Source organism: Sus scrofa, chromosome Y, assembly GCF_054392235.1.
Source record: "Sus scrofa isolate SSC_HxYL_T2T_F1_AM1 chromosome Y, Sscrofa_HxYL_maternal_Yorkshire_Landrace_v2.0, whole genome shotgun sequence".
Classification (NCBI taxonomy): domain Eukaryota; kingdom Metazoa; phylum Chordata; class Mammalia; order Artiodactyla; family Suidae; genus Sus; species Sus scrofa.
This window is the reverse complement of record NC_139402.1, coordinates 2,667,994-2,688,599: the sequence shown is the minus strand read 5'-3', so window position 1 is coordinate 2,688,599 and position 20,606 is coordinate 2,667,994. Positions and strand designations below refer to the sequence as shown.

At 47.7% G+C, this 20,606-nt stretch overlaps 2 long non-coding RNA genes across 2 annotated transcripts in view; one reads left to right on the top strand and one right to left on the bottom strand.

Annotated features, from left to right (window-relative positions):
- Positions 1-20,606, top strand: part of LOC110258193 (uncharacterized) — a 326,487-nt gene that overhangs the window by 298,240 nt on the left and 7,641 nt on the right. The window contains exons 2-5 of the long non-coding RNA XR_014836135.1: positions 5,876-6,431; positions 7,180-7,273; positions 7,821-7,950; positions 16,512-16,674. This is a non-coding gene — a long non-coding RNA (uncharacterized LOC110258193). The remainder of the gene's footprint in view (positions 1-5,875; positions 6,432-7,179; positions 7,274-7,820; positions 7,951-16,511; positions 16,675-20,606) is intronic.
- The window catches only part of LOC110258200 (uncharacterized), a 58,208-nt gene continuing 48,479 nt past the window's right edge, over positions 10,878-20,606 (bottom strand). The window contains exon 11 of the long non-coding RNA XR_014836136.1: positions 10,878-12,902. This is a non-coding gene — a long non-coding RNA (uncharacterized LOC110258200). The remainder of the gene's footprint in view (positions 12,903-20,606) is intronic.

The following is a 20,606-nucleotide window of genomic DNA, read 5'->3' as shown; positions in this document are numbered from 1 at the left end:
AGTGGTGAGAGTGGGCATCCCTGTCTTGTTCCAGATTTGAGTGAGAAGGCTTTCAGTTTTTCCCCATTGAGGATTATATTTGCTGTGGGTTTATCATAAATGGCTTTGATTATATTCAGGAATGTTCCCTCTATACCCACTTTGGCGAGGGTCTTGATCATGAATGGATGTTGAACTTTGTCAAATGCTTTTTCTGCGTCTATTGAGATGATCATATGATTTTTGACCTTTTTTTTGTTAATGTGGTGTATGATGCTGATTGATTTGCGTATGTTGAACCATCCTTGTGAACCTGGGATGAACCCAACCTGGTCATGGTGTATAATTTTTTTGATATGTTGTTGGATTCGGTTGGCTAAGATTTTGTTGAGAATTTTTGCATCTATATTCATCAATGATATTGGCCGATAGTTTTCTTTTTTGGTGGTATCTCTGTCTGATTTTGGAATGAGGGTGATGGTGGCCTCATAGAATGTCTTTGGGAGTATTCCTTCTTCTTCAACCTTTTGAAAGAGTTTAAGGAGGAAGGGCACCAATTCCTCTTTATATGTTTGATAAAATTCACCTGTGAAGCCATCTGGTCCTGGACTTTTATTTGTAGGGAGTGATTTTATGACCTCTTCAATTTCATTTCTAGTGATCGGTCTGTTCAGTTGGTCTGTTTCTGCTTGATCAGTTTTGCCAAGCTGTAAGATTCTAGAAAATTGTCCATTGATTCCAGATTGTCAAACTTGTTGCCATACAGTTGTTCATAGTATTCTCTTATGGTTTTTTGTATTTCTGCTGTATCCGTTGTGATTTCTCCTTTTTCATTTATAATTTTGGTTATTTGGGTTCTTTCTCTCCTCTTTTTAGTGAGTCTGGCCAGGGGTTTGTCAATTTTGTTCACCTTTTCAAAGAACCAGCTCTTGGTTTTATTAATTTTCTCTATTGTTTTTTGAGTCTCTATTTTATTGATTTCTTCTTTGATCTTTATAATTTCCTTCCTTCTGCTGACTTTAGGACTTTTTTGTTCTTCTTTTTCTAATTCGTTTAGGTGGAGGGTTAAGTTGTCAATTTGGGATCTTTCTTCTTTTTTGAGAAAGGCCTGGATTGCTATAAATCTCCCTCTGAGCACTGCTTTCGCAGCATCCCATAGGTTTTGAGAGGTTGTGTCCTCATTATCATTTGTTTCAAGGTAGTTTTTAATTTCCTTCTTGATTTCCTCATTGACCCATTGGTTTTTTAGTAGCATGTTGTTTAGTCTCCATGGAGTAGGTTTTTTCTCTTTGCTTTTCCCATGGTTGATTTCTAATTTCATGGCATTGTGGTCAGAGAAGATACTTGAGATAATTTCTACGCTCCTAAATTTATTGAGATTCACTTTGTGTCCCAGTATGTGGTCGATTCTTGAGAATGTTCCATGAGCATTTGAGAAGAATGTGTATTCTGCTTTTTTTGGATGTAGTGTCCTGAAGATATCAATTAAGTCTAACTTTTCTATTGTTTCCTTTAGGATCTCTGTTGCTTTATTGGTTTTCTGTCTAGAGGATCTGTCCATTGATGTGAGGGGGGTATTTAGGTCTCCTACTATGATTGTATTCTCATCAATATCTCCCTTTATGTCTGTTAATATTTGTTGTATGTATCTGGGTGCTCCTATGTTTGGGGCATATATGTTGATGATAGTAACATCCTCTCCTTGGATGGATCCCTTAATCATTAAGTAGTGTCCTTCTTTGTCTTTCTTTATGCCTTTTGTTTTAAAGTCTATTTTGTCTGATATGAGCGTTGCGACTCCTGCTTTTCTGTCATGTCTATTGGCGTGAAATATTTTTCCCCACCCTTTCACTTTCAATCTATATGTATCTTTTGTCCTGAGGTGAGTTTCTTGTAGGCAGCATATTGAAGGTTTTTGGCTTTTTATCCACTCAGCCACTCTCTGTCTTTTGGTCTTTTGATTGGGGCATTCAGCCCATTGACATTTAAGGTGATAATTGATAGATGATCATTTATTGCCATTTGAACCTCGTGTTCCAGTTGATTCTATGGTTCTCCATTTTTTTTTTTTTTTTTTTTTTTGGTTGGATGGTCTCCTGTTATTATCTGCTTGAGTGGTTTTTTTTTTCATTTTTTGCAAATGCAGTATTTGGTTTTGGCTTGTGATTGCCCTGTTTTTTAAGTATGCTAACCCCTTCCCGTAATTGTGTGTTTTAGCCTGATGGTCCTGTAAGTTCAAACTCCTCATTACTGTATTAAAATTAAGAAGAGAGACATACATATAAACAAAAAGGGTTATTTACCTCCTGACATCCCTTGCCCACATTTTATGGTTTTGATGACTCTCTTATTTTTTTCTTTTTAATTTTATTTTGTTTGAAGCATGTTCATGATTAAATCTGTATGCTGGCTTATTTGAGTGACTGCTCTCTGATTGCAGTTTCCTCAGTCCTAGTTCTTCCTCTTCTTCTTCTTTTTTTTTTTTTTTCTTTTTTCTTCCCTTTCCTTCCTTTCTTTTTGGTTTAGAGAAGCCCTTTCAATATTTCCTTTAACCTGGGTTTTGTGTTGCTGTATTCTTTAAGTTTTTGTTTGTTGGGAAAAATTTTTATTTCCTCTTCTATTTTAAATGATATTCTTGCTGGATAGAGTATTCTAGGTTGCATATTTTTTCCTTTTAGCACTTTAAATATCTCTTGCCATTCCCTCCTGGCCTGTAGTGTTTCTGTAGAGAAATCAGCTGATATTCTTATGGGGGTTCCCTTGTAGGTAGCATTCTGTTTTTCTCTTGCTGCCTTGAGGATCCTCTCTTTATCACTAACTTTTGCCATTTTTATTATGATGTGTCTTGGTGTGGGTCTGTTTGGGTTCAGTTTGTTTGGGGCCCTCTGTGCTTCTTGTATCTTGAATCCAGTATCCTTTAGATTTGGGAAGTTTCCAGCAATAATTTTTTCAAATATATTTTCCATTCCCTTATCTTTTTCTACTCCTTCTGGAATTCCTATTATGTGTAGATTGGCCCGCTTTATATTATCCCATAGGTCTCTTATATTGCTTTCCAGTTTTTTGATTCGGTTTTCTGTCTGTTGACCAAATTGAGTGATTTCCATTATTCTATCTTCCATATCACTGATTCGTTCTTCTGCATTATTCATTCTGGTTTTTACTGCCCCTAGTTCAGTTTGCATCTCTGCAAATGAATGTTCTAGTTTTTCTTGGCTCCTCCTCATATTTTCTAGTTCCTTTCTGAGGGTATCTGCATTACTGTTCATATCTTCTCTTAATTCCTTCAGTATTTTCACTATTTCTCTTTTGAACTCCAGGTCTGTCAGACTGCCGAGATCTGTTTCATTGTTGACTGTTTTAGGTGAGTTCTCCTGTTGGTTTGAGTGGGGGTGGTTTCTCAGCTTCTTCATCTTGCTTGTTGTTTTCTTTCTCCTGAGGGAGTTGTACTCTCCGTTATCGGGCAGTGTTTGCCTTGTCACTGCCGTGGAATATTTCCTGAGGGCTGGCGTTGTTGGTCAATCTTTTTTGAGGCAGTGTGGCTTTTCTGGAGTGTTGATGGGGCTAACAGTGTTTCTTTGAAGCAAAGGAGGACTTCCTGAGGGCAGACAGGACTGAGAGGTCCACACCGCGATGGTAGATTTCACTTGGCCATGCAGAGCTTGCTCTGGTGTTTTTAGGCTGTGGGGTTCTTGCAGGGGGTTGGCGGTGTTGGGCAGCTGCTTTTTAGGGGTGCATCACCCCCTGGGGGCTGGAGCAGCTATCTGGGGCAATGAGAACCTGAGAGGCTCTTCCCTAGGGCAGCCCAACTCAGGACGACAGCCTGAGAATGTAGGTGGATCTTTTCACAGTCTGGCTGAGCTTGTTGCAGCTTTTCTGGGCTGCAGGGGGTCCTGCCTGGAGCTGGCAGTCCTATGCAGCTGGTCCACTAGAGCATCCCCTGGGGGCTTGGGCGGGTAGCAGGGCCGTTGGAAACCGAAGAGGCTCCTCCCCGGGGCAACCCGACTCAGAAAAACCGTCGGAGAATTAGGCCGATCTATTCACAGCCTGGCTAAGCTTGTTCTAGCTTTTCTAGGCTGCAGGCCTTTTCTCGGGGGCTGGTGCTGTTTGGTGCTGCTCTGCGGAAGTGTAGCCCCTCCAAAGGGCAAGCAGGCCTGTGCAGGGACAGCCCCTGCGGTGGTAGGCTTCAGGCAATTGTTGAGGCCAGCCCTCCTGGATGGCAGGCAGCCCCAGGTCCATGAGAGCATAGGGCGTGGCGGGGGTGGGGGGAGGGGATGCACTGGGAAGCACAGTTTTCAGCTAGCTAGCGGGCCTGTAAGCTTGCTGTGGCGTGGGGGGTATTCTATGGGGACCCACCCCTTCTTCTCTCCCCTCCCCAGCACGGGCACAGACTAGGCTCTTCTCCCAGGTTCCCTCTGATGTGGCTTTCCCCTTCCCCGCCCCTAGAGTATTGTTCCCTTCCTCTGCGACAGCTTTGTTTTCTAGTCTCCCAGGCAGTCTCTGCCCCGTCAACTGGTTTAGAGACCTCCCAAGCAGTTTCTGCTCTGCCCCGCCCCCCTAGCCCGGGGACTAATCTCTGGAGCCGAGGTCTCGGTGCCCAGCCCCCCCCCCCCAGGCGTCCCCCGGCCCTTTCTTGGGGACTAACCTTCGGAGGTGAGGTCTCGGTGCCCAGCCCCCACCCAGGCGTCCCCCGGCTCCCTCTCGGGGACTAACCTTCCGCGGCGAGGTCTCGGTGCCCAGCCCCCACCCAGGCGTCCCCCGGCTCCCTCTCGGGGACTAACCTTCCGCGGCGAGGTCTCGGTGCCCAGCCCCCACCCAGGCGGCGCCCCCCCCGGCCCTTTCTCGGGGACTAACCTTCGGCGGCGAGGTCTCGGTGCCCAGCCCCCCTCCCAGGCGTCCCCCGGCCCTTTCTCAGGGATTAACCTTCGGAGGCGAAGGACCACATCTTCTTTATCCCTCTGTCGATGGACTTTCAGGTGGTTTCGATGTCTTGACTACTGTGAATAGTGCTGCTATGAACGTAGGGGTGCTTGGATCTTTTCCAATTAGGGTTTCTTCCAGATGTGTGCCCAGGTATGGGATTGCTGGATCCCATGGTAGTTCTACGTGTAGTTTTTTGAGGAACCTCCATACTGGTTTACATAGTGGTTGTACCAATTTATGTTCCCACCAACAGTGTAGGAGGGTTCCCTTTTCTCCACACCCTCTCCAGTATTTTTTTTTTTTATTTTTAGGGCCACACCTGCAGCATATAGAAGTTCCCAGGCCAGGGGTCAAATTGGAGCTACAAACCACAGCCACAGCAACACCAGATCCGAACTGCATCTGCAACTGACACCACAGCTCACAGCAGTGCTGGATCCTTAACTCACTGAGTGGGGCCAGGGACGGAACCTGTATCCTCATGGATCATAGTTGGGTTCATTTCCACTGAGCCACAACAGGAACTCCTCCCCAGCATTTATTATGTGTAGAAGGTCCACTGCATTTTTAACCAGTTCCTCTACCGCTTCAAACGCTGGCCCCACAGAGGTGCGTTCAGGGAAAACACTGCTGAATTTGCAGAGACGATTTGCAGTTTTGTCATTACTTGTCTGGGTTAACAGGAGCCTCTCAGCCTTGGTCCCATTTATGGAAGAACAAATCCAAGAGCCGTTTTCTTTGCACCTTCCTGATGTTCAAGCACAATGTTGCAGTGACTTTATTTGTGTGTCATGACACATCGGCTGTGGTTTCAGGAGTTGGTCTGAAACAGCACGTGAATCATGAACCAGTTTCCGCTGGTTTGGCCCCTTCAGTGGGTTGTTGATTGCTTACCTTGAAACGGCACCCGCTTCAACTGGTTTTGCCACCTTGAGGAGGTTGCTGACTCATCAAATCTTGAGTTATTTTACAGGGACAACCTGGTACCTGTTCAAGACAGAAGCCCACATCTCCAGGACGACCCCAGAACCATGAATCTTCTGTCTGCGGAACCTAAAGAACAGAAAAGTTGCCAGTGCCGCCCTTGATGAGGCAGGAACTCTTTCAATGGGAAGCATCTGGCTTCAGCCACAGGGGTAGCATCTATGGCCTGACTCAAGACTAGCCAGTCAGCTTCCCCAACTCCTTGAACTCCACCCAGCCTCTGGATGGAGGAGACAGGTTGGAGAGCCTTGCTTCTGGGCTCCTTGCTGGTTGACCGCACGGCAACGCTCTTCCTCTTACTAAAGTTGGTGCCGTGGGTTGGCTTCTGTGCGTGTCCGACGGGGAGCCTCTTCTCGGTGACAAATCTGACCGTTTCTCATGTGCCCAGTCGCCTGAGCATCGGGCGTCTCAGCCAGTACGCACTCTACACGCCCCACTGGCCGCTCAGGAGGTCTGAGATGTGTGTCCCGAGGGATGACGGAACGCTGGTGCTATTTTTCATCAGGCTGTTGTGCAGGATCCTTCCTCGTCCACTGGATGCAAAGGTAAGAAGGCCGGTGCCTCTGGGTCTGCAGCCTGGGCTCGATGTCCACGTGCCTCCTGCTGAGTCGCGTTCAATCCCGTCCAGCCTCATGGAGGCAGGGGAGGCTGACAGCCTCCCTGCTTCAAGTAGGTTCACCGGGGAAAAAGAGCAAAGAAGAATGTAACACCTCCAGGAATTCTTGTCTACATGGCCTGTGGTGGTGCTGGATGGCATAGGACAACCCAGAGCACTCCTGGTCCTGCTCTGCCCATCAGTCTGGGTTTTTTTTTTTTTTCCCTGCTTCATCTTTTTATCCAGCCCAGGCGGTGGTCACTCATAGACTTGATCTGAAAGCCCTCAAAGAAACAGGCTGAATTTTTTTTTTAAGTAGAGTTGATTTACAATGTTGTGTTAATTTCTGCTGAACAGCAAAGTGATTCGGTTACACATGTGTATATGTTCTCGGGTTTTTTTGTTTTGTTTTGTTTTTTTCCCTTTTTGTCTTTTAGGGCCATGCCAGTGGTATATGGAGGCTCCCAGGCTAGGGGTCGAATGAGAGCCACAGCTGCAGGCCTACACCGCAGCCGCAGCCACAGGGGTTCTGAGCCGCCTTTGCAACCTCCACCACAGCTCACGGCAATGTCGGATCCTTAACCCACTAGGGAGGGCAGGGATCAAAGCCGCATTCTCACGGATACTAGTTAGGTTCATTTCCGCTGAGCCACGACGGGAGAGCCTACGTGTTTTTATGTATATTCTTTTCTATTCAGGTTTATCGGGGAAAGTGGATATAGTTCCCTGTGTTGTGCAGCGGGACCTTAGCATTTTTGAATTCTTAATGAGTCGGACAGTTGTCAAAGCGAGGTGGGGAATCCATACTAAATACTGTCTGGATGTGAAGATGTGTTTTCTAAAGACTGGAATCGTATGTCTTCTTTCAATATTTTAAATTTTACTGAAGTGTAGTTGATTTTCAACATTGGGATAATGGGATCCTATGTCTTTAAAGTCTCAGCTTTAGGGGAAATGATGACATTTTAGCTCGGTCACTTTGCCTTCAGGGGAAGGTTGTTAAAGACAGAGCGAGGGGGAGGGTCTCGGGGTGTGATCAGCTTGGGGACACTCTTCGGGCTGGTGGGCGGTGAGGTCACTGGGAGTCAGCGTCATCCACCTTCTGGTTCCAGCCGGTCTGGGGCCTCCGTGCTGGTGGGCAGCATACAGCTCACTTCTTCCACCTGGCGGGGGCTTTAGCACCTGCAAACAGCTCAAGGACACAGCTCAGAATATTCTCCATAGTCCTGGAGGAAGAATAAAGGGACTTGACTTCGTTGAATGGACAAGTATTATTATTCTTTCTTGACTGTTTTTCTTTGTTTCTGCATTTTCTCATTTCTCTGAATTTACTCTTCAGGTGTGGGGTCAGGAGATGCAAACTAGGACACGGAGAATGGATGAGCAAAGAGGTCCTGCTGTCCCACACAGGGAACTCTGTCCAGTCTCTTGGGATAGACCAGGATGGAAGATGATAAGAGAAAAAGAAGGTATATGTGTGTATGCTTGGGTCACTTTGTTGTACAGCAGAAATTGGCACAACAGTGTCCATCAACTCTCGTCTGATAAAAATTTAAGAAAACGCAAGGTGATTTCATTCTGTAACGGTGGGCTCATGGCAGGGATTTCACAGTCTCATGAGTCTTAGAAAATTGTGTGTGTGACTCTCTTTCTGGCAAGTAAATTTAATGTGGTTTCTGCTGAGGAAGAAAAGGTTGTTACGAGGAATTGGTTACGAAAATACAGCCCACGGAAAGGAAAGGAGCATTTTCTGGGCGTTTTTCCTCAAGATTCTGATTCGTGATTTTGTGACAACTTTAGCTGCACAGAGGCAGCTGACAACGGTCCTGGCCTTCAGCTGTGCCCGCAGGCAAGCAGGTCACTCTGTTACCGGCCTGGGTGCCTGGTTTCTTCAACCTATAGAAATGGATGGGGTCAGAGGGCGGAATCAGGCCAGGCTTCGCTGAGGCTCCGGCTGCAGCAGGGAACAAGTAACAGGGGCCCTGGCTCGCTCCCCAAGGAGGTGGGCCGGTCCCTTAGATGGGGTGCGGGTGGGTGGGGCGCCCACCCCCTTGGCGGAGCCCTGTGCAGGGATCAGGCAGGAGACCCTGCTTTGACTCTTAGCATCTCAGAAGTGATAGTTGGATTTTGGTCTTTTTGTATCTTATTGTTTATACTGCTATTTTTAGTATGTTTAAAAATGCCTGCTATTTTTAGTCGCTCAGAGTTTCTTTGTATCTGTTGTTCAAGGAGCCAGATCCTTCCTGGTACCAGCACTGCAGCAAAGGGTCCCAGGTCCCAGCCTGTCTCAGCTAGAATTCCCACGGTTTCAGGAAGGGGCGTCTGGGCTGGTGTATACAGTAGGTTACAGGTGCCAGTGTGGCTGTGGTACACAGTCGGTGCTTTTTCTCCCCTTTTGGTTACCGGTCAGAGATGGCTTTGCCTCCTGCTCACCCACTGAGGGCTGTGTGGCATTTGGTGGGCAACAGTGCCAGCTGCGAGTATTCGTATTGACACTTTGGGGCCAAAAGATACAAATGCTTTTCAATTCAAATAGGAATCAGGGAACTGCGACCTTCGCATGGTCTTGCTTGCAGGCCATGTTCTTGTCCAAATGTATTATGTCTTGTGTTGCCTTTTTTTTTTTTTTTAAACTGGCTGTGCCCCCAGCCTACATAAGTTCTCAGACCAGGGATTGCACCTGAACCACGGGCGTGACAAGGTGGAATCTGGGCAAGGCCACCAGGAAACTCCCTTTTTTTTTCTTTTTCCTTTAATTCCATAATTCCATTTTTCAAACATAAATAGCATTTTTTAATTGACCCTAACAGGAGACTTGCTGCTCTATCCCACAAATTGCTAATTGGGACCTACAGACATTCTGATTGCTGTAATTTGTAAAAGTGTTTCCTTGAGGAGTGTCCTGGTGGCTCAGTGGGTTAAGGACCTGGTACTGTCACTTCTGTGGCTCAGCGTCTGTCCCTGGCCCGGGAACTTCCACATGCCATGGGCACGGCCAAAAACAAAAGTGTGTGTCTGTCAAACCGTGATGTATTAATTCGTCTGCTTGGGCTGAGTTAAACGTACTGCAGATCGAGGCTTTAGATAGATATTAATTTCCCGGTTCTGGAGGCTTGAGTCTGAGCCCCAGGGCCAGGCAGGGAAGGTCCCTCCCAAGGCCTCTCTCTCCTGGATGAGTTGACGGCCGTCTCCCCGCTGTGTCCTCACAGGGCCGTCCCTCCGTGCGTGTCTGTCCTGACCTCTTTAAAGAGCCCTTCTCCCAGGTCATCTCTGGGTCAAGGATGGGTACATGTGAAATCCAATGATTTGGCCAGATTTTCCAGGGCCTGTGACACAAAGCATGGCCACAGTTATGCAAAAACTGGTTCGGGCTATTCCAGTGAGCATTGAAACGACTTTGGGAGTTCCCTAGTGGTGCAGCTGGTTAAGGATCTGGCGTTGTCTCTGCAATGCCTCGGGTCGCTGTGGTGGCGTGGATTCAGTCCCTGGCCTGGGAGCTTCTGCATTCTGCAGGTGCAGCCAAAAAACAGAAGAAACCCCAACACCTCGACTCCTTGGAAGGGTTGATGAAGCATGCCCTGGAGCCCTGGTACTTTACATGCAGTCAGTGAACATTCCTATTGGCCACATCAAAACTAAGGCTGTGACTACACACATGCCGAGGCAAAAGACCAAAAAAAAGACCTGGTCTCCAAATACAGCCCCGTCCGGAGGTCCTGGGGGACAGAGTTCCCCACCTCATGACACGCGTGCACGATTTCCCAGCCGGATACCACCTACCCTTGGGTCCGTGCACAGACCCTGTCTCTTACAAGGTCCGTTTTTCTGTTGGGGTACATGGGCCGTTCAGCGCTTTCACCGTGACCCTGAATTTATTCTGCAGCTCAATTTCCTGCCCTGTGCCAAAGCCGTTCCCAATACCCCCAAAGAAATGACTCCTGATGCGTTAGTTTTCCCTACGAGTCGGGTGTTTCGAGTACAGAAGTCATTCTGCTCATTTGACTGCTTTTTCCTGAGTCTGTGTGTCTGCCTCCGTGATGGAGTCGCCACGGGTCAGGCGTAGGCTCTGCCTGTGCCAGCGGGAGGGGGGCAGCTGCCTCAGCCCGGGCTGAGTGCCCAGACAGGAGAAGCCAAACTCACCCCAGCATCCTTCCTCCTGGGCGTCCTTTTTGCGAAATCCTCATGATTCCACATGAATCACGGGTGGACTGTTACGCTTTCTGTCCTGCCTTTTTTGACATGTGGCAGTCACGTGCGAATGTACTCGCCTTGGGAGAATGTAATATCAGATGCCGGAGAGCCCCCCTGCCCTGTCTCCATCCAGCTTTTGGCTCCAGTAGGAAATGCTGTTTTGAAAGGTGTGTGCACACAGCAGCAGGCATGTGTAGACGGTGTGTATAATTATATAAATGACTTTATTTGTATAAAAGTTATATAGATTAGTGTACATCATGTACTATGTGGTGTCTGGTGAGGGTAGATTTCATATTGTGTGATTTTATTTAGGTTTTTTTTTTGGTTTTTGGCCACACCCACGGCATTTGGAAGTTCCCCAGCCCAGGGATCAACTTTGAGCTGCAGCCCAGCTGTGGCAACACCAGATCCTTAACCCACTGCGCCAGGGCAGGGGTCAAACCAGCCACGCCAGAGACAAGCAGGATCGCTACCCGCCTCCCCGGCAGCGGTAACTCCTATGTGCTTTTGCCTTTAAAATTTGAAGAACTGAAGTGTCACTGACATGCACTGTTGTGTTACAGGTGTGTAACGGCGATTCACGGTGTTTCAAGGTTCTCCTTCACTTGCAGTTGTGATCAAGCACTGGCTGTGTCCCCGTGCTGTGGGGGATCTCCCTGTGGGTGGTTTAGTTTATACCCCGTGGTGTGTCCTCTGACTCCCCCCCCAGATCACCCTCCCGCTTCCCTCTCCCCACTGGAACCACTGGCTTGTCCTCTGTGTCTGCGAATCGGCTTCTGTTTTGCATGTACGTTCACTCGTTATGTTTTGAGATTCCACACATATGTGACATCATACAGTGTGTGTCTTTCTCACGTCACTTAGTGCGATCATCTCGAGCTGCCTCCGTGTCACTCCAACTGCCTCGTTTCGTTCTTTTTGACGGGTCGTATTCCATTGCGTCCACGGACCACGTCGTCTTTATCTGTTCCTCTGTGGATGGACATTTAGGTCGTTTCCATGTCTTGGCTGTTGTGAATAGTCCTGCAATGGACATAGGGGTGGCTGGAGCTTCTCAAATTAGGGTTTTGTCTGGGTCGATGCCAAGGAGTGGGATTGCGGGGACATAGTTCTATTTTTAGAGCTTTGAGGAACTTCTGTACTGTTTTCCGTCGGGGCTGCACGGATTTACACTCCCACCAACAGGACGTGCATACTCTGCGGGTTTTACCCCAAGAATTAGGGCATCCAATGAGTTTCTTCCACACCCGTCAGGTTCCTGCTGAAGACTCGGTCTTCGGGACGGGAGGACACTAGTCCCCTTCCACCTGTGGGCAGACAGCACCGGAAACGACATCTCTGTTCCATTCGTTTGATGTCTCAGTGTCCTCCGCCTGGTGGACATTGGATGTTGCTGAGCTAAAGTCATTTGAGATTGTCCCAAATTGTTTTAAGCAGGACACACTAGGAAAAGGCAGCTGCATTTACTTTCCACAGGGCAGTTGGTGCACTTTCTAAAGAAAATCATGGGATAGGACTAAACTCAGAATGCACGTGTCTGAGTAAATCTTGCTCAGCGATGGAAACAGATGCCCGGGAATGGTTCCTGCAGAGGGAGTACCTCCTGGTCCGTGTCTCCTGACACAGTCAATTTCTTTTTTTCTTTAATTTTTAAATTATCACGGATTTACACTGTTCTGTCCATTTCTGATGTACAGGAAAGTGACGCCGTCATCCGTCTATACACACACTTCTGCATAGTATCTTCCGTCATGTTCCACCACAAGTGATTGGACACAGAGTCCCCTGTGCGAGACAGCAGGCCCTCGCTGCTGATCCATTCTCAGTGTCACAGTTTGCATCAACTCAGCCCAAACTCCCCACTGCATCCCCCGCCCGACCCCTCAGCAACCACAAGTCTGGTCTCCATGTCTGGGAGTCTGTTTCTGTTCTGCAGACAGGTTCATCTGTGACATATTTTAGCTTCCATAGAAGTGACATCATATGGTGTTTGTCTTTCTAACTTCGCTTAGTGTGAGAATCTCTAGTTGCATCCATGTTGCTGTGAATGACGTTATTTCATTCGTTTTTATGGCTGAGTGGGGAACATGACACGAAACCAGACGGACGGCACACGAGGCACGACATACAAATCATCGGATACAACTGCCCCATGACACGACATAGCTCGTGTCACGGTCCGAGAGCATCATGTAGCCACTGAAACTAAGCCAGTCCCATCTCAAAGCTGGGGAAAAAAAAAACACAAAATATTGACTTAAACATTATTTTGTATTGGAGTAGAGTTGAGTTACAATGTTTAGGTTCAGGTGCACAGCAGAGTGAGTCCGTGACACATGCACACACGTCCATTGTTTCTCAGATCCTTTTCCAGTATAGTTCTTGCATCACACTGAGCTGCATGTGCTTTATTTCCCCACATGTTGCCTGTTTTCAGGGGCATGGCTTTCTGTCTGAGTCCGTGTTTTAGAAGAGAAACTGCTTTATCATCTTTGTGGCTGCTTAAGACTCTAGGTTTTCTACAGGGAAGCAGCCACCCGTTAAGCCTCATTAAACTCTTTGACATGCTTGCCTGGAGGAGGAAGGGTTCTTGACAGTTTACAGACAACTTGGGCAGGAAATCAGGGAGTTCCCTGGTGGCTCAGTGGGTTAAGGACTTGACGTCCCTGCTGCTGTGACGCAGGTTCAATCCCTGGACCCGGAACTTCCACATGCTGTGGGTGTGGCCAAAAAAGAGAGTCACTGGTGGGAAGTTGACCATGATACTAATTTTATCAGCGAGCGTGGGTCTGGGTCCCAGCCCAGTCCCTTTGGGACCATGTGTGGTCAGCAGAACAATGACCCTAAAGATGTCCACTTCCTAATTCCTAGTGCCCAGGACAGGCGGGCATGTTACCTGCTGTGGTGACGCGGGGTTACAGATGCCGGTGGATTTAGGCTTGGCCCTGAGCTGACCTTGAGATGGCAGCAACCTGGGATTATCCAGATGGGCTCATTGTAAGCCCAGGGTCCTCAGAAGTGGGTGAGGGGAGTTCCCGTTGTGGCTCAGCAGGTTAAGAACCCGACAGAGTGTCCAGGAGGATAGAGGTTCAATCCTGGGCCTTGCTTGGTGGGCTAAGGATCCAGTGTTGCCTCACGCACAGGTGGCAGGTGAGGCTCAGATCTGGCGTTGCTCTGGCCGTAGTTCAACTCCGATTCAACCCTGCAGCCCCGATTCAACCCCTAGCCTGGGAACATGCATGTGCCGCAGGTGCTGCCCTAAAAAGAATTAACAAAATAAAGTGGGTGAGGAGGGTAGAGGGAGGAGCCGTGACCAGGTGAAGGTCCCTCCTTTCGGGACGGGAGGCTGGGCAAGGTTGCCGTGGAGCCCGACAGGTGTGTGGTCTCTGGAAGAAGGTACCACACAGATTCTCCCCTGAAGGTTCCAGGAGGACCCACCCCACAGCCACGTCGGTCTTGGCCCCGGGAGGCTTCTGACCCCAGACCTGTGAGATGATAAGGGGGCATCGTTGTAGCATGTGTGCTGATTTGTTCTGGCTGCCCTTGGAGAGAAATACTGCATATATGCGGCTGGTGAACTCCTAATTGGGGTCTGTCCCGTCCAGCCTGGGGACCTCCCTGGGGACCAGACCAGGCGGAGTGAAGCCTCCTCATGACAGGCCAACAGCGCTTTGAGTAAACTGTGACCCCCCCCAGCGCCCGGGAAGAGGCTGGGGGGTTCCTAGCACACGTCAACCTTCTTGCTGAAGGATCTGACGGTCAGTGAAAACCAGAGCTGTCTGCCCCCCACGGTCACGGCGGTGCAAACCATGACTGTGTCCCCACAAGCAGTACGGACGCCTGGTCCCGAAATTCCCTGCAGGCACCGACTCAAACGTTTCTACCTTCTCTCTCTGATTTGTCTGTGTCATCCCCTCCGCTGTTTTCCTCCTTTGTAATTAATGCTTTTGGCTGCACCAGCAGCATGCAGAAGTTCCCAGGCCAGGCCAGGGTTCAAACCTGCACCACAGCAGCGACAATGCTGGATCCTTAACCCACCAGGGAACCCCTTTTTTGTTTGTTTGCTTATGTATTTACTTTCAGGACTGGGTCCGCGGCATACGTAATTTCCCAGGCTAGGGGTTGAATCTGAGCTGCGCCTGCGACCTACACCACAGCTCACGGCAGCGCCGGATCCTGAACCCACTGAGCGAGGCCAGGGATCAAACCCGCATCCTCACAGAGACGATGGCAGTGTCTTAACCCACTGAGCCACAGGGGACCTCCTGAGACCTGCTTTCACTTCCTTGGATACATGCCCAGAAGTGGAGTTGCGGGGTTGGGCAGCACTTGTATTTTTCGTTCTCTGAGGACCCTCCCTCCTGTTCTCCTCAGCGGCTGCACCAATTTGCGTCCCACCCACCGTGTCTGAGGGTCCCTTTTCTAGTTGTGGACATGCTATTAATTGAGGAATCTCTTTGTGCATGTCCCATTCCTTTTTTATCATCTTTATTTGCATGCAGATTTTCTACATCAAGGGTAGAGAACCCAGATGGTGAAAAAGACACCCTCAGCTGGACTCTGGAATGTTGAGATGGTCGGAAAACATGCAGGTGTTTAGAAGATGCTGGAGTGGCGTGTGCTTTAGGGTAACAGCCAAGGTCCTGCTGTACAGCACAGGGAACAATGTCCAGTCCCGGGTGATGGAATCCGCTGGAGGATAATGCGAGGAGGACGTACGTATTATGTACAGCTGGTCACTTTGCTGCAGAGCAGAAATTGAGAGAACATGGTAAATCAGCTCTAATGGAAAAATAAAATCTTCACAAAGAAGTAATAGCCACGGGTCTAAACACACTATCTGGATGTGAGTTTGGTTATGACGCATTCGTTCCTTTAGAATCAGGTGACTCTGTTTCTGTTCGTAGCCGTCCTGGTGAGGGGAGGCGGTGTCTTACTGCTGGTTCGCACCTGTCTCATGATGGGCGACATCGAGCATCCTTTCAGGTGCTCTTTGGCCGTGGGAGTATCTTCTTGGCAGAACCCTCTTTCCATGCGGTTTGTCCAGTTAAAGAATTTGGTGGCTTGGTTTTCTTCGTGGTTGTAAACGTTTGAAAATATATATATATTCAGTGGTTTGGATTTTTTTTATGGTAACGTTTGTTCAGAAACATTCAGTGGTTTGGTTTCTTCTTGGTTTACTTTGAAAAATTAGTAGTTTTGGAGCTCCTGTCGTGGTGCGATGGAAACAAATCTGACCAGGAACCATGAGGATGCAGGTTTGATCCCTGGGCTCGCTCCGTGGGTTGAGGATCTGGTGTGGCTGTGGCTGTGGTGTAGGTCTGGCGTGGAGGTGACTGTGGTGTAGGCTGGCAGCTGTAGCTCTGATTCAACCCCTAGCCTGGGAACCTCCATATGCCTCGTTTTCTTGGGGTTAACTTTTCACAGTTTTCCGTTTCATCGAAGGAGAGTAGATATACAAGGTTGTGGCCATTTCTGCTGTGCAGCAAAGTGACTCCGTGATCCACACGCATCCATTCGCTCTCAGATGCTCTGCCCGCAGGGGAGATGACGCAATCCTGGGTACAGTTCCCTGTGCTCGCCAGCAGGTCCCTGTGGACCGTCCACTCCCCACACAAGACTTAAGGATGCTTCTCTTCTGATGGCGGGACTCAGGCTTCTGTCCATCCTCGCCTCTCTCTCCAGGGTAGCAATCCCGCTGCCTGCCTCTCCCGTTTGGAGAAAAGAGAACTGTCGGATCCTGTGGGTATTTCCTAGACTCGGGGAGCCTGGAGGTGAACCCTCGTGTGCTCTTCTTTCGATTTTTGTCACCAGAGACTGTTCTTATGCTTCCCAGCACCTGCCTGTATTGGGTGTAAAGGATCCTGAGAGCGACAGCTTGTGACGTCCTCCTGAGTGATGCTGAGGTGATGCAGTCCCGTCGTCTTCAGCCTGCAAAGCCATCTTGCCCAAGAAGCCCCATTCCCGGGGCATCCGGCCATACGAGAAAGGCTGCCAGGGTAGGTCTCGGTTGCAAAGAAATGTTCCTTAAAACTCAGCTCTCATCTCCATGCCTCTCACTGTCTCCCAGTCTCCACATACACTTCTCCTATTCTGTGTGTGGGTGTCTGTCTGTCTGTTTAGGGCCACATCCGTGGCATATGGAGGTTTCCAGGCTAAGTGTTGAATTGGAGCTGCAGCTTCCAGCCTACACCACAGTCACAGCAGATCTGAGCCACATCTGTGACCTACACCACAGGTCATGGCAATTTGGGGTCCTTAACCCACTGGGTGAGGCCAGGGATCGAACCTGCATCCTCATGCATGCTAGTCAGATTCCACTGAGCCACGGCGGGAGCTCCTGCTGATCCATTCTCAATGTCCTAGTTTGCATCTATGAACCCCAAACTCCCCATCCATCCCACTCCCTCTCCGTCCCCACACCCTTGGCAACCACAAGTCTGGTCTCTGAGAGTCTGTTTCTGCTCTGTAAATGGTTCATTGTGCCATATTTTAGATTCCACATAGAAGTGATATCATACAGTATTTGTCTTTCTCTTTTGGACTTACTTCACTTAGTGTGAGAATCTCTAGTTGCATCCACCTTGCTGCAAATGGCATTATTTTCGTTTTATGGCTGAGTAGTATTCCATTGTGTATATATATCACAACACCTTAATTCATTCCTCTGTCGATGGACATTTAGGTGGTTTCTGAGTCTTGGCTGTTGTGATTCACCATTTTTGAAGGTTCCACTGCATTTACAGTTGTGATAAAATATTGGCTCTGTCTCCTGTGCTGTACAACATTATATAAGCTTCAGGTGTACAACAAAGTGATTCATAATGTTTAAAGATTTTATTCCACTTATAGTTAATTATAAAAGACTGGCTCTATTCCCTGTGCTGTACAATAGAGCCTTGTAGCTTATTTATTTTATACACAGTAGTTTGTGCCTCTGACTCCCCTCCCCCTCCGACTTCCCTCTGAAAACCACAGGTTTGCTCTGTGTCTGTGAGTCAGCATCTTCTTGTTCTATTCACTATTTTGTTGTATTATTTAGATTCTGCATAGAAGTGATAGTATATGGTATTTGTCTATTTCTGACTTTACTTAGTTGATAAAATTTAGTTGCGTCCATGTTGCTGCAAATTGCATGATTTCATTCTTTTTCACGGTTGAGTAATATTTCATCATTCATATATGTTTATATAAAATTTCACATCTTCTTTATCCATTCCTCTGTCAGTGGACACTTAGGTAGCTTCCGTGTCTTGGCTATTGTGAAGAGTGCTGCTATGAACACAGGGGTGCATGGATCTTTTTGAATGATTTCTTTGGGGGTTCCTTGGACATAAGCCCAGGAGTGGCTTGCTAGATCATACAAGAGTTCTTTTCCATGATGGCCACTCTGAAAGGTGTGAGGTGGTTCCTCCGTGTGGTTCTGCTTTGAAGGTCCCTGATGATGGATCAATGTTGAGCTTCCGTTCACATAGCTGAACTCACCTTGGCACTTGACCTCCAGCACCATCTGGAGGTCTGAACCACTTTTACTCCATTCTGATTTTTAAGTGTATTTTTTTTCCCGTCTTTTCTCCTTTTAGGGCCGCACCAGTGGCATATGGAGATTCCCAGGTTAGGGGTCTAATTGGAGCTGTTGTTGCCTGCCTACGCCAGAGCCACAGCAATGGCAGATCCAAGCCGTGTCTGTGACCTACACCACAGCTCATGGCAACGCCGGATCCTTAACCCACTGAGCGAGGCCAGGGATCGAACCCGCAACCTCATAGTTCCTAGTCGGATTCGTTAACCACTGAGACACAGCAGGAACTCCTTAAGTGTACTTTTGCTTCATGACTAAAGCAGATGTACAATGCATGCTTGCCGGGCCACAGACAGGCTGTGTTGTTTAGCCTAAAGTTCAAATTAAATCATATATAAACCGGAATAACTTCCTCACACTTCAATATGCGAAAATTTGTTCCGTCATTTTCCTGTTTTGCTTGCTAATCTTTTTTTCTCATTGTAGTTGATTTTTAATGTTGCTAGTTTCCTATATGCAGTAAATTGATTTATACTTACGCACACATCTTTTCAGCTCTTTTCCCCTATAAGTTATTACAACATATCGAGTAGAGTTCCCTGTGCTATTAGTCGGTCCTTGTTTATCCGCTTTCTCTGCCGTGGTTTAGATCCGCGAGTCCCAAACTCCTCATTCATCCCTCTCCTGCCCTTTCTGCTTTGACAACCACCAGTCTGTTCTCTGAGTCTGTTTCTGTCATATGATTAAGTTCATTTGTGTCCTTTTTAGATTCCACATATAAGAGCTGTCATATGGCATTTGTCTGTCTTTTCCTTTTTTTTTTTTTTAATTTTGGCCATGCCTATGGCCTATGGATGTTTCCGGGCCAGGGATCAAAGTCCTGCCACAGCAGTGACCTGAGCTGCTGCAGTGAAAGTGCAGGACCCTGAACCTGCTGTGCCCCCAAGGAAGTCCTGTTTTTCACTGTCTAATTTCACTTAGTATGAGACTCTCTAGGTCCATCTGTTGCTGTGAATGCCCTTGTTTTTTTCTTTTTTATGGCACAGTAATATTCCATTGTGTCTATGGACCACATCTTCTTGATCCACTCCTCTGTCGATGGATATTTAGGTTGTTTCCTGGTCTTGGCTGTTGTGAATAGTGCTGCTGTGACCACTGAGATGCATCTGGCTTTTTCAACTGAATATTTTGTTTTATTCAGATATATATCCAGGAGTGGAAGAGATTTTGGTAAACCATGAGTTTTTAAAAAGTCAGAATCATTTCAGGTTGACAGAAAGGTTATGAGGATAAGACAGAGAAACCCACAGGTCCCACACCCATTTCCCACATAACGTCATGAGCATGTGCGCTGGTCGCAGTTAAGGCCCCAATACTGATGCTCCCTCGTTCACTACAATCTTTCTGTTACGAAGATTTCCGTAGCAGTTCCCACTGTGGCTCAGTCGGTTAAGACTCTGACTAGTATCCACGAGGATGCGGGTTTGATCCCTGGCCTTGCTCAGTGGGTTAAGGGTCCAGCATTGTGGCAAGTGGCAGTGTAGTTGGCAGATGTGGCTCAGATCCGGTGTGGCTGTGGTGTAGCTGGCAGGTGCAGCTCCGATTTGACCTGTAGCCCAGGAACTCCCGACTCTTTCACTTTTATCTTCACTCATCCTTAGTCCCTTGATTTAGTTTTGCTAAAGGATAAAAGGGATGAAAGGATTAGGCGCCTTTGGTTTTCGAGTTTACTAAGACCCCATTATTCCCAGGAGAAGCCGCCCTTTTAGGTGGACGTGGGCGGCGGCGAGTTTTGGTCCATGTGCTCAGTTGTATGATCAGCCCCTGGACTGAGTCGTGTGCAGTTCCAGCTGCTTCTGCTCCACTGTTGCTCATTCTCTTCCTACAGCCCTGGCCACTGGCCACCACTGTTCTGCTTACTGATTTAATATCCCACTTTTTTTCTTTTTAGGGGGCTGTGCTTATGGCACATAGGAGTTCTCGGGCCAGGGATTGAACCCACGCCATAGCAGTGATCTGATCTGCTGCAATGACAATGCCAGAGCTTTAACCCACTGTGCCACCAGGGAACTTCTCCATAGCCCATTTTGAGAAACTAGTTTTCCTTTTTCATTAGATTCCCCTATTTTTCTTAAAATATAACTCACTTTGAGATATTTACATTAACTATTTTAGTATTCACTGTCCTTTTTTTTAAAAAAAAAAAGAAAAAGTAGCACCCTGGGAAAAGAAGAAAAATGTATGCTTGAAATTGGAGTTTCCTGGGAGTTCCTGTTGTGGCTCAGCAGGTTCAGAAACTGACTGGTAGCCATGAGAATTGGGGATTCGCTCCCTGGTCCCACTGAGTAGGTTAAGCATCTGGTGTTACCGTGAGCTGTGGTGTAGGTACAGATTCGGCTCGAATCTGGC